The sequence below is a fragment of the Martes martes genome, assembly GCF_963455335.1.
Source record: "Martes martes genome assembly, chromosome: 11".
Lineage (NCBI taxonomy): Eukaryota > Metazoa > Chordata > Mammalia > Carnivora > Mustelidae > Martes > Martes martes.
In genome coordinates this window covers 56,967,255-56,980,890 of record NC_137899.1, presented here as the reverse complement: position 1 = coordinate 56,980,890, position 13,636 = coordinate 56,967,255, and the positions used below count along the sequence as shown (strand labels likewise).

The window sequence follows — 13,636 nt, the reverse complement described above, 5'->3', positions numbered from 1 at the left end:
TAGAGCATTCACCAAATGGTGGGGAAATGTTGGAATTATCTTCAGGGTCAGTCATAGCTGCTGGCAACACCATGGTTTACATTCCCCTTCCACTTTGATAGTACAGATAAAAACATGGTCACTGTGCTCCAGTTGGCCTGCCACCTCAGTGAGCCCCAGATGCCTATTCCACATTAGGTCCAGCAGTCCCTCCAAGGTGTCCCTCACCTACTAATGCCCACCCCAGCTTTAGCTGTCCACCAAGGGTGCCCCAACATGGTGTACACCAGGAAACCCCCATCCTACGCCCACTACAGTAAAGTCAATCTCATCAAGGCAGCCCAGGTACAAAAGTATCCCACAACACCCCCAGCTGACCCACTTGAGTTCCACCCATCCCACCAAGACATCACCTCCACAGAGTACCTCAGCCCACAACCACCCCAGCTCCGGCCACCCAGCCAAAGCTACCAGGCACACAAAGTCTATATGGGGACATTCCTATACAAGACCACTCCTTCAAGAGAGGGAACTTCAAGAGACCACTCCTTCAAGAGAAGGGAAAGGCAGCTGTTTCACCTAATTCATAGAAGCAAGCACAGAAAGTCTAACCAAAGGAGGGGACAGAGGAATATGCTCCAAATGAAAGAATAAGACAAAACCTGAGTGGGGCGGGGGGCGGAAACTAAACAAAATGGGGATATGCAATCTTACTGTAAAGAGTTCAAAGTATTGTTCATAAAGCCCCTCACCAGACTTCAGAGAAGAGTGGATAATTTCAGTGAGAATTTCAACAAAGGAAATATTAAAAGAACCAATAAAAGTTGAAGAATACAATAAGTGAAATAAAAAGTACACTGGGGGGAATCAACAGCAAATTAAAGGATGCAGAGGAACAGATCAGCAACCTAGAAGACAAGGTACTGGAAAGTACCCAAGTTAAACAACAAAAAGAAAAAAGACTTAAAAAAAATGAGGATAAGTTAACAGACCTTTAGGACAACATCAAGCATAATAACACATTATAGTGGCTCTGGAAAAAGAGAGAGTAAAAGGGTCAGAAAAATTTTTTGAAAAAAATAACAGCTGATACACTTGTGGTGAGCATAGCTTAATTTATAGAGATGTTGAATCAATATGTTATACACCCAAAACAAATGTAACATTGTATGTCAACTATATTGAAAAAAATCTTTTTTTAAAGATTGAGAATAACTGGACTAGACTATTCCTCCATATAGCACAATTTTTAATATTAAATGCAGTTAAAAGTTATGAAAAAGGGCACCCGGATGGCTCAGTTGGTTAAGAATCTGACTTGATTTCCATTCTGGTCATGATCTCAGAGTCGTGGGATCCATCAGGATCTGTTCAGTGCAGAGTCTGCTTGAGATTCTCTCTCCCTCTCCCTCTGCTCCTCCCTCCACTTGAGCTCTCTCTCTAAAACAAATAAATAAATCTTATAAAACAAAAATACTGTATCAATATTAGTTCATTAGTTGTGATATATGTACCATAGTAACATAAGATGTTAATAATAGGAGAAACTGGGAATAGGGTATTTAGAATTCCTCTATAGTATATTTATAACTTCTCTGTAAATCTAAAACTATTCTAAATTAAAACTTTGAAAGAAGGAAAGAAAAGGAAGGAAGGAAGAGAGAGAGAGGAAGGAAGGAAGGATGGAAGGAATGAGAAAGAAAGAAAGAGAAAGAAAAGAAAGGAAAGAAAGAATAGCTGAAAATTTCCCTAACCTGGAGAAGGAAACAGACATCCTAGTCCAGAAAGCACAGAGAGACCCAAAGAAGATGAACCCAAGGAGATCTAAATAAACACACATAATAGTTACAATGGTAAAAATTAAAGATAAAAAGAAATTTAAAAGCAGCCAAAAAGAAGCAAATAGTTACATAGAAAGGAAGCCCCACAGGCTGTAACCTGATTTTTTCAATAGAAACTTTGCAGGTAAAAAGGGAGTGATATTACATATTCAAAGAACTGAAAGGGGAAAAAACCTACAACCAAGAATATTGTACCCAGATCTGAAAGAGAGATAGTTTCCCAGACAAACAAGTTAAAGAAATTCATCACCACTAAACCAGCCTTATAAGAATGTTAAAGGGACTTCTTTAAGTAGAAAAGAAAGGCCATAATTAAAAGTAAGAAAATTATAAATAAAAAGTGTAAAATATGACAATATACATATAAAATACGGAAAGGGGAGTAAAAGAGAAATTATTTTAAAATGTGTTTAAACTTGAGTGACCATCAACTTAATATAGAGTGCTATATACCCAGGATGCTATATATGAACCTCATGGTAACCACAAACCAAAAACCTACAAAAGATACATAAGAAATAAAGAGAAAGAAACCTAAGCATAACACACACACAGAGTCACCAGGAGAAAGTACGAAAGAAGGAACAGAGAAGGCCTACAAAACAATCATAAAACCAGTAACAAAAGTACATAACCATCAATACTTACTTTAAATATAAATGGTCTAAATGCCCTAATCAAAGGACCCAGGGTAGATACAGGTGGGGGTGCCAGAAAGATGGTGGAGTAGGAAGACCCTAAACTCACTCCAACCCATTTTTAGAACTAGATATCACTCCCATCCAACTCAATAAACTGGAAAGCCACTGGAAGACTATCAGAACAAACCACAACTAAATGTAGAGAAGAAACCACATTGGAAAAAGTTATGAAGGGCAGAAACAATGGTTGGGAGCTACCCATAGGAAGGATGAGACTGCAGGTGCAAAGAGGGAAAAGCACCAGGGAACCCACACAGGGATTTAAAAAAACAAAAACAAAACAAAACCAAAAAAAACCCACATTGTCTGTTCTTGAAAACCAGAAGGGATGAATTCCATGAGTTTGTATAATCAGCAGGACTCAGAGCATAGAGCTTTAAAGTCTGCTGACTCAGCAGTAGACAAGCAGGGAGGATGAGGAATAGCTTAGTCCCCACCCTTACAGAGACAAGAGCCCACAGAGAGGCAATGTAGAATTGACAATTTGCACAATGCCTGGGCAAACAGGAGGGATATCTTTTTAAAAGTATTTCAGAGGATGTGGGGGGACTTGTCTGAGAACAAAGAAGCTGGCAGGCACCATTTTCCTCTTCTGCCCTTCAGCATAAACACAGAACCACCTACAGGAGGCAGTGCTGTGCAGACACTTGCTATCTAACCTGTTAGCAGTGTGCAATGCCCCTGAGTTCGCCTGAGGATATGCTCACTCTAGCCTGCAGGCTAGGGCCTTAGGCTCAATGCAAAAAAAAATATTTTTCACTGCAAATTTTTTAACACTGCCTGTGCCCCACCCAAGTACCACCTTGAATGACATGCACCAGGAGCCATCATGCTTCAGGAGATCCAGGCTGGGAATAACTCCCTCTCCTTCTCCCTCTGTCCCTACCCCCTGCTCAATCTCTCTCTGTCTCAAATAAATAAACAAAATCCTTTAAAAAAAAAACAAAACTGGTGGGGGATGAGAAAAAGTCTGTCTTCCTTGATTATAACATTTATTTAACTTTCACTGTATTTTTAAACATTTTTCAAAACTTGAAAGAACTTACTTTAGCTTTATATCATCCTAAAACTTCCACAATAGCTTACATCTGTGAAGCACATTACTAAGCACTTTCAAAGACATTTTCATAATCTCTTCAATAGGCCCAAGAGGTAGATATCATTTTATCTCAATTTTACAGAAGAGAAAGTAGAAACCCAGATAGAAAAAAGTGACTTGCATAGTGTAATATTGTCATTTACAATAAGAATTACATACATTTGGTCTTTGTCCCTGTTTCTGTCACAGAGTTCCTAAAACCCTTGAATTCTCTGAAGTGATAAGAACCATAAGGAGGATTTGATATCCTAACAAAACTCTTTCAAACACACCAGAGTTTATGTTAACCTGGTGAATTTTAAAAAGCCAGGTGAACCAACCCTGCAACCCCATAGTTAGAACTTTCAATCCCACCCACCCTGACCTCCCAGGAGGGAAGAGGAACTGGAGGTTGAATTGATGGTCAATAGCCAATAATTTATCAATCATACCTAGGGATTGGGTATGGAGAGCTTCTGGGTTGGTGAACATGTGGAGATTTGAGGAGAGTGGTATACTTGGAGAGAGTATGGAAGCTCCATGGCCACATACTTTCCCACACACCTTATCCCACACATCTCTTCCCTACGGCTCTTCCTCAGTTATATCATTTTACAGTGAACTGGTGATCTATTAAGGAAACTAGTTTCCTGAGTTCCTGAACAAATTAGTCAAACCTAAGAAAGGGAACTTGAGGACCTCTAATATATAGTCCACTGGTCAGAAGCAAGGTAACAACCTGGCCTTATGATCGGCATCTGAAGTAGGGGCAGTTTGTGGAACTGAGCCATTAACCTGTGGAATCTGACACCATCTCTAGAAAGACAGTATCAGAAATGAATTGATGTCTGCTGGTGTCAGAGAACTGTTTGATGGTGTGGGAGGAAAATACACATTAGAACTGGCATCAAAAGCATACATAGTAATGGAGCAATTTGGCCTAAAACCCAATTCCTATGACCCCAAGTCCAGCGCTAATTCAGATATATCTGAAACACATATTATCTACAAAGAAATTTTTGGTTAGAATTCATTATGATAATTGATAGTCTTTAAATTATTTGAATACTTTTTAAGTTACTTTAATTATAACAGTAAATATAATCATACTATAGAAAATTCAGAAACAAGAAAAAGAAAAAAATTACTATTATTCTAACATACAACCTTATTATTTTCCCTTTAACATTGTACCATAATGCAGACTTCTTGAATACGTTTAGGGAAAATACATGTAGCAAATAAGTACAAGACCATCATTAGGAAAATTACTTTTACCCGCAGTTCAAATTCCTATGTTCTGATTTCTGATGCTACTTGTCTCTTTTTACTCCTTGTTCCTGGATCTTTTGTATTTTCTCTTTGACAAATTAGACCTGGTTGTTACAGTCTCTAACTTCAGATCTTTGGCTTTCACCTAGAAAATGAATATCTTAAATCTCTAGTCTGTGATGGCAAGAGAACCTGGTTTCATGGAAAAGAATGCCATGATCTACTGAACAATTGGTCATGGAGCCAGAAGGTAGCATTATAGTTTTTATTAATCTGTCCTGGACCTTGATCTTTAAGTTTCTTCTAATTTGGGTAATTTTAATCATTAACTTAATATTTTAGAATTAGACTTCTGTTCTACCTTCTAATTACAGTTCACCTAACTTAACCCTATCTCCTCCTACCTCCCAGAATGAACTGAAAAAAAATCATGAAATTAAGTGACCTATGATATATTTACTTAAAAGAATACTTTCTAAAGCCACTTTTAAAGGTTTATGCAAACTATAATAATATGAAAAAGTTATGAGTCTATGTGTAACATTAAAATAACACATTTTTTAACCTCTGCAGAAAAAATGGAATGGAAAACACTGAAATTTTAAAAATTATTTTTTAAGTGGTTGAAATGTAGTGTTTTATTTCCACTAATTTTTATTTTTGAGAGATAGAGAGCACTCAAGCACGGGGAGGGAGAATCTCAAGCAGGCTCCATGCCTAGAGCCCAATGCAGAGCTTGATCCCAAGACCCTAAGATCATGACCCAAGCAGAAATCAGGAGTCAGACACTTAACTGACTGAGCTACTCAGGTGCCCTTTCTATTTCTTCTTATTTCTATTCTACATTTAGTAATAAAAAATAAACATTATGAAAAAACATAACTTTAAGGAGCAACAAAAAATCTAAGGTAATTAGATTTTTAAAAAGCAATACATAAATTATCAAATTTTCCTTTGTCAATTCAATCAGAATCCTAAAACTGTCAAAAGTTTTCTACCTAGGAGTTGATTCTCAACTTCTAGACTGCCATAATCTTCAAAGTTCCGAAATTTTTATTCCTAGAGGCCAGTTGTCCTTTCTATCCCAGCCCCAGTTGGTCTCTCACCCTTTGCTGTGTAGGCTTATCTTGTACCACAAACCCTTCATACATACAAAATTTATTTTTGCTACAAATAAGAATATATACACTGATACATGTGAATTAGACTTATAGGCTATGTGAAAGATTAGATATAGAGAAGATACAACTTGCCATAAATTAGTTATAAGACACACGATGAATTGTGTAAGACTGATGAATCACAGACCTGTACCTCTGAAACAAATAATACATTATATGTTAATTTAATTAATTAATTTAATACAATTCTTGCACATGTCCAATCAATCAATCAATCAATAAGTAAGACACATGATGGAGCATCTGGCCAGTCCCCCAAAAAATCTTCCTGATTTAGTAGAACATTAAAAACTGAATACCTCTGAGTATGCAGGAGAACATAGTCAAAAGAGTCAACAGTATTAAACAGTAACAGTGAAGAATTCAATAACTGTGAAACGTATTTTCTATTTCCTAAATTTTTTTTAAGAAAAAAAAAAAGTTATCTTCTAAATCCCTCAAATGGACTACTCTAATTTCTACTCTTCAAAAGTATATAAAGAACACAAAAAGTTTGGGAGCACTGAAGTAGGTAACACTTCTTTCTAGTCTCTCTACATGTGATCCTTCTGTTCCCTTTCTCTCAAACACTGATAATAAAGAATGAAAGCAAAAACTATTTAGCCTGTGCCAGAATTCCCTAAAATTGAGAGACATTTCCCCCAAACTGGTGTGAGAGTTAATAAACTCACTTTAATCTCTTACTCAAACCAGAACTGACAGTTTTGTATTCCACATTACATTATTTGTTCTACATAGATGGTCCCTGGCACTGGCTTTAGCCTGAAAAATGAACTTCAGTTACAAACTGTTTTCATCAAAGGGAGCGTATCTCCTACAATCAAGTAATTTGATTAAAAATTAAACTTGCACAGAAATTTAAATTTATTTCTTTACATGTATAGTGAATCCTTCTGCCAGCCATTCAAGAAAATCTCTGCACCTGAAACTAACAAGCTTCTAGTTTACCAAAGTAGTGAAATAACGTAGAGCTTGTTACCTAAGAACATTTTATGTCCCACAAAGAAGTTATCCTTCCATTTCATTTCAAGAAAATAAGGGGAAATCGATTTTAACTCTCAAGAATGTAAGGGCAGTAGGGGCACCTGAGTGGCTCAGTGGGTTAAGATTCTGCCTTCAGCTCAGGTCATGATCTCTGGGTCCTGGGATCAAGCCCCACATTGAGCTCTCTGCTCAGCGGGGAGCCTGCTTCCCCCCCTCTCTCTGCCTGCCTCTCTGCCTACTTGTGATCTCTGCCTGTCAAATAAATAAATAAAATATTAAAAAAAAAAAAAGAATGTAAAGGCAGTAAACAGACTCATGCAAAATTAGTGGAGATGCCTTCATTTTGGTCTCTAGAATAGAGTCTCAGGCAGCTTTGCTGACCCCAAGACTGATTCACTTCTCCTAGGAGATACTACTGTAAGTTAATGGTACTTACAAAACAATTCTTATCTCTTTTCTTTTTTTCACAGATAATGCCTTGTCTCAACTACCATACTGAAGACTTTCTAGAATAAAGACTCATACCTCTTAGTGTCTTCAGCATTTATTTTGGTGCCCCATGCATAAGTTCAACAATGATAAATGTGATCTTTGCCAAGAACCTAGCCTTTTATGCCTCACTTTCCTTCCTCCTCTGTAAAAGAGTATTATTTATACTTTCATTGTGAGGATTAAATGAGATAATGTAGACATAATGCCTAGCACCCACCCCACCTTATACACTGTGGTAATTGATTGTACACAGGCTTTCATCATAAACAAAATAACATTTCCACACTGCATAAATTTTTAACGCAAAAGGAGGTAAAATTTGAAAGCAGCAGATCAAACCAACAACCAAAGACTATTTTAAAATCAATTGTTATATCAGAGCCTGAAGGTTTACTTAATTATATTGATGGGGTTCAGGCAGGCCATCCCAGAATGTGCCGCTTTGGCATATGGATTATTTGAGCTGAAGGCAAATCAAGGCCCAGGAGACTCAAGAAGAGCTTTTAACATCCCCTAATAACTATAAGTTTACAATTACTATGACAAAATATTCAAAAGAAATTATCCAGGCTTTCCAACTATGGCAAATTGTAATCACATATTTATCTGCTATGACTGAGGCTTATGTGGGGACTGAAAAGATATAGTAGAAATAAAAGCTACTGAATCATAAATCAGATTGCAGAAGATGATGCAACCCATGATTCAGGCAAGTACAATAGTGATGATCAAAATTACACTGGCATTTTTCATATACATTTTGCCATAGCAATTGTAATTTGTAGTTATCAGCTGATTATCATAAGTGGAGCTGATGTTAGAGAAGAATGAATCATGATGTTCAAGCAAAAGCAAATAAATGTTAAAATATTAATCCAGAGCACCTGGGTGGCTCAGTTGGTTAAGCGACTGCCTTCAGCTCAGGTCATGATGCCAGAGTTCCAGGATCAAGCCCCACATCGGGCTCCCAGCTCCATGGGGAGTCTGCTTCTCCCTCTAACCTTCTCCCCTCTCATGCTCTCTCTCACTCTCTCTCTCTCAAATAAATAAAATCTTTAAAAAAATATTAATCTGTATAATATTTTTGGACAGTTACAAAAACATGATGATAATGATCTAAGTCTGTACCTTAGTATAAAGTTGTTCAAGAAATATTTTATATTACCCGAATATCTGTTGTAAAATTCCCTCAGCAGTAACTAATCTTTCTCTAAACAAACTAGTAATGGTTTAAAAAAAAAAAGTGTGGGGTGAAAAGTGTGAGGAGAAAAGAGAGGAAAAAGTAGAGAGAAGACAAAGAAGGGAAAGAAGGTATGCAAGACAGGTACGCAATATAGACATTACTTACCTTTCAAGGAAATGAAGAACAGTAAAGATCTTCAAAGTTCCAGCCCCTTAGGCTATATGTATATATAATGACTCTTCCTTGTCAAGTACAACTGAAAGAAAACAAGTAAAAGCAGAATAGTGATAAGCATAAAGTTTGTCAATAATTTAATTCTTGAGCTAAGTAATTTTGTGATCCTATTTCTTTGAAATATCCCTTCTTTCTGTAAAACAAAAATCCTTCTGAAAACAAGTGTAAGGTTTATTCTCCATGAATCTTTCCACCTTACTGTCAAAAATTCCAAATTATGACATTAAATTCTTTGAGAAAGACGTCTCTACTTACACTAAAATTCTCCCAGCACCTTTTATTCTGAATAGCTTCCCTTTATGAAAAAAAAAAACAACTATATTTTGTAGACAGCTTATAAAATATTCTCTCCTTAAAAAAAAAAAGACTTTAAATTGAAATATCCTTCCCCCTGGTTATTCCAGTAGATAGTTTAATTTATTTGACTATACTATTAGATTCTTGCTTCAATGATTTTATTCTCTAGTATGTAGAAACAAATTGATAGTTGATTCTAACATAGAGAGAAATTGAGGATTCCTTTAAATGGAAGAAAAAGCAGAGTATTTTTAGTTAAAATGGACTTCAACATAGTCTCTACTATCTTTTAAAAATAACAATATTCTTTTTTCCATTAAAAACAGAAAAATATTTTCATCTTGGAGACACTTTTAAACTATGAAGAATATTTAAAGCTAATCTTTTTATCCTTTATGAAAAGAAAATAAAAAAGGAACAATCACACTTCTTAAAGAATAGATATACTAATTCCTATAAAACAGCCTTCAGAAAAATGTTTCGATCATTCTTTATGTGTATTTATTTTAAAAATATTCATTGAATTCCTGTCACTGTGCTAGGTATAGTCCCAAATTTCATGGAGTTTATATTGAAGAGATAAAAACATAAATCACATGAAAGAAAAATTAGAGTTGTGATGAGTTTTCATTGCACAAAAAAAAGAATGTTTCCATTTCCATAACTAATTTTAACCTTCTTAAATAATCATTTTAAAAAGGTGATAATATAAACATACTTGCAGCATAACCCAAAATTTTTTGACCTAGACACTGAGGAGTCAGAAAGTCCAGTTCCAGGCAAAAGAAATTGTGGCAAAGACTTTCTGAACAATAAAATAAATCTATAACCTAAATTACTTTAGATCTTAATGAAAAAGAGATTTACTGTACCCTTACCTGATAAACAAGTCTGTTTGCATTTGGAAGTTACTTTCCCTAAAACCCTTCCTTGCAGATGCTTATTCCAGAATGTTGTGAGTCCAGAGCTACACCTGGTGGCCATACACAAACTTACAGAAAACTGTTTTAAACCTTTTCATGGAAATTTAGAAGTTATGCTATGCCTCTGTTAATCAAAAATAAGCATCTCAAGAAACTACCATTCTTGATAACTGAAGGAAGTTTTAAATTTTTCATGGAAAATAAATTTTAAAATATTATGGCAAAGTATAACAATATGTTAGTGGGAGAATTTAAGTGATAATATATGGAGATTTGTTAGAAAATTCTTTTATCTTTGCTGTGTGTTGGGAAATTTTCATAATAAAATGTTGAAAAAAATTAAGGATTTGTAAAATGTTCCATCACTGTTATTTATAGCACAAACACATTTTTAGGTAGCGTTTCCTTGTGTAAATGAGCATAATGTATGTCTTCATAATTCATGCTTGCGTAACAGTCTGTGATATTGACAATGAATTATTAAAGGATTCACTTGTTCCACATTTTTCAATTTCCAATTTAATATCTACAAATGCTTGTTTTTGTTTCTGTGAAAACATGTTTCAAAGACAAGTTTTTTAAGACTGATACCACTGGGATCAAAGGAGATAATCATTTTTATGGCTCATGAGACATCATCAAACTACTTTATACCAACTTCACACTGCTTTCATAAATTAAAACCAACACCAATTTAACCACAACTATGGAACCTAGCCATTTCAATATTTTGCTGCTTTACTAAGCATAAAAATATAATCCAGAGGTTAATTTGCACTTTTATTTTTGAAAATTTTTCACATATTTCTGTATTCATCTACTGTAATCTTAATAATTTTCTTATAAACTTGAATAATTACTTTGTGTGTTATAACTATTAACCCACTATCTCCTAAACTCAGGCAAGTTTTTCTCATCAGCTATAGTCCTTTACCATTTTCATTATGTTTATTTTTATATATTCTAATCTGTCAGTCTCTTTGTTTGCTATTTCTTCAATCCACTCAGAACTAAGAAATAGACTACTTCTTCATAAATATAATAGATATCCTAAAACATTTTTGTTTCCTTTTTTTCCCTAAAGGAGCCTCAGGACGGAAAGCAGCATGGTCCTCTCTTCTCCACCCCATGTGCTTGTCCATTGATATCATTGTACTCAAAAATGGGGAATCATCTGGCAAATATGTTACTCTGCCTGCTGGGTTCAGGGCTCCCGTATGACCTGATATTGTGAACTTTGTTCCCCAACTTATGCAAAACAACATATAGCCCTATGATGTCCATGAATTAGCCAGTCATCAAACCAGGGCTGAGTCTTTACTGGCAGAACCATGGCTTGAATTCCCAGAGTTCGAGGCAGTAGGATTCAGTGTTCTGGCCAGGGTGCTTTGGGAAATATGCGTTGGGGGGGGCTGCACATTTGCACCAACCAAAACCTGGAGCCATTAGAACTGGCAGAGTGAACACAACACAGGCAATAGATCATCTGCTCTGGCCTGGCTGCCTCAGTCTTACCAGCATAGGTTGTGTCTAAAGGTCATCATACTGAGGAAGCTGAGGAAGTTCCTGAACTTCCTTTGATGATTGAAGATAAAGTTGAAGGCTACAACAAGACTAAGGAAGGGATGTCTGGGTGTCTCGGTTGAGCATCCGACTCTTGATTTCAGCTCAAGTCATGATCTCAGGATTGTGGGATGGGGCCCCATGTTGGGCTCCACACTCAGCAGGGAGTCTGCTTCAGATTCTCTCTCTCCCTATTCCTCTGGCCCTTCTGCTCTCCACACGTGTGCTCACGCTCATTCTTTTTCTCTCTCTAAAATAAATAAGTCTCAAAAAAAAAAAAAAAGACAAAGAAGAAGACGAAGGAGGCTGTTTTGCTTCTTAAGAAATTAAAAGCCTGAAAATTTTGAGACAAGATGGCGGGGAAGTAGGAGGAGGCGCCTTTTCAACCTGTACCCTAAAGTGAGCTGATTACCTACCAAAGAACTCCGATCACCCATGAAATCAGCCTGAGATCAGATTTATACACGTCTGGATCTCTACGGGGGCCAGAAGACGCCAGTGGGCAGGTAAAGTGGAGTGGGAACGTCGGACTGATATCGGAAGATAAACAAAAGGGGGAGGGAGCCACCAGAGGCGACCGACTGGAAAATAATACCCCAATACGAGAGTGCCCGGCATCTGGGGACCAGCATTAACTTGGAGTCTTGTTGAAAGCACTCAAAAGAGCAAAGACTCGCGCGGGGAAATTGTGGGAATCGGGGCGGATAGGGATAGGGGCTTAAGTCCCCAGACCCAGGGCAGCATCCCCTGGCGCTGAGCCGGAGAGTGCGGCGGAGAAACCTGGTCTTTGTCCCGGAGCCGCCAGTGCGCCCGAGAACGGGTGGAGTCCGGCTCCGGTGAGGGGCTGGGGCCACGCCAGACGGCAGAACGCGCACCTTCCTGGAGATGCGCGCGTGCCTCAACCTCCCCTGAGAGAGGTGCACGAATGCCCAGCCTGGTGTTCTGGGACCCACGCGGTGATAGACCCACGCGGCGATAGAGCCGATAGAGCTGGAGTCGCCGCGCCCCAAACCATCCCCTGGGAGAGGTGCGCGCAAGCCCTGAGCTCTCAGCCCCAGCCAGCGGGAAAATCTCAGTGTGCGATTGCTGCTTGGAACGTCTCTGGCGGTCTGGAGCTGCCCAGACAGCCACAGCTGCCTTGGTTTTGCGTACAAGCAGGAGATCCTGCATCCCCAGGGACCGTGACTCAGAACCTGCTCTGCCAGCGGCCCAGCGGCTGCAGCACCTGCAGGGGAGCAGACTGAGGCTTCTCTCTGAGAGGGAGGTTGGGGTGCAGTTTTCTTTCCTCTAAACCTCCAAAAACCATCAAAAGCTGTCAAGGCGAGAGAAAAGAAGTGAACAAACATAAAAACCTCCAGAGAACAAAAACCTGAAAAAAACGTTTTTCTCAGAGCCCACCCCCTTGAGGGGGTCGGGAGGACTTAACTCAGGGAACATCATTGACTGAAAACCCACGTGGCAGCCCCCTCCCCCAGAAAACAAATCAGGAAAAAAAAAAAAAAAGACTACAAGAGAACAACCACCACTACTTCATAGATACAACTTTTATTTTTAATTCTTTCCCACTATTCTGGTTCATTTTTTTTCTTTTTTTATATAGATAATTTTTTAACCTATTTACCATCACAGTGAGATGTCCAGTACATCAAATTCCATGATAAACTTCTAACCTGAATTTTTTGATACATACACATGTGTTTTTCTTTTGCTTTTCTATTTTCTTAATTTTTAAAAAAATTTTTAATTTAGTTTAGTCCAGTTTATTCCTTTTTTATTTTTATTTTCTAATATTCATATAGAGTTAAACTTCAAGGTAACCCCCTTTCTCCAAGCAATGCTACCCCTATAGGTGAACCAATTTTTAATCCCCCTTTTTCTTAGGAAAGTTGAGTCCTTTAACAAAGATAT

At 37.5% G+C, this 13,636-nt stretch overlaps 1 pseudogene across 1 annotated transcript; it reads left to right on the top strand.

The window, feature by feature from the left end:
* The first annotated feature begins 255 nt into the window (after window positions 1-255).
* On the top strand, window positions 256-11,811 carry LOC308352465 (large ribosomal subunit protein uL4-like; annotated as a pseudogene). Its single transcript has 2 exons — window positions 256-324; window positions 11,250-11,811. The product of its transcript is annotated as a large ribosomal subunit protein uL4-like (transcript).
* Window positions 11,812-13,636: the final 1,825 nt, after the last annotated feature.